This window comes from Puma concolor, chromosome D4 (genome assembly GCF_028749965.1).
Source record: "Puma concolor isolate L17-30 chromosome D4, mPumCon1.1.hap2, whole genome shotgun sequence".
NCBI lineage: Eukaryota > Metazoa > Chordata > Mammalia > Carnivora > Felidae > Puma > Puma concolor.
Genome location: NC_141679.1, coordinates 74,922,942 through 74,923,711, shown reverse-complemented (window position 1 = coordinate 74,923,711; position 770 = coordinate 74,922,942).

Here is a 770-nt window from a genome sequence, read left to right as displayed (position 1 = left end):
GGGCACACACGCGGTCACATGTACACGCAAACACATAGCCACACACACACAGTCACACGCATAGTCACCCCCCCCCCCCCACCCCCGGACCGGCCAGGAGAGACGCTGGATGACGCGGGGACTGAATCTCTGGCCGGAGTGCCCTTTGCACTCACCAGACCCTCGATGACTCCCGGAGGCCCCCGTGGAGCGCCAGCCGCTGCAGAGGCCGGTTAGCCCAGATCACCTCACTGCAATGCCGCCCCCTTTTCCTGCTGTGCACCCACCCTAAAGCAACATGAGTCTGCTGGCCTGCTCCAGAGTGCTGTCCTCGGAGGCCAAGCCTGCTCTGCGGCTCCCGAGAAGCCTGTGAGAGCTCCCTGGGCCTCTGAGCCTCAGAGCCCACGTCCGCTCCCCTGGCCCTCTCCCACTGCCCTCACTGCCCTCGCTCCACCCCAGGTGTTATCAGTAAACCACACACATCTGAGTCTCTCTCTCTCTCTCTCTCTCTCTCAGGTTGAAGACGCTCACCTCTGGGCTTCAGCTCTTTCTGGAAATAGGGATAATCACACTTACTCCTGAGGGTTGTTCTGATAATTAAATGAAAGGTGATATGCAAATCACTAGGTATTTGCATAGCGGAGCCTGCATTGAGTGAGTCCTCGATAAATGCTTTTTGTTAGGGCCCGTATGGTCGGTCATCACCACCACCATCGCCACCACGGAGGGGTGTAGGGAAATGGGGAGACAGGCCGGGCGGGTCCCTCTGTCTCCCAGGAACTCCCTACCCA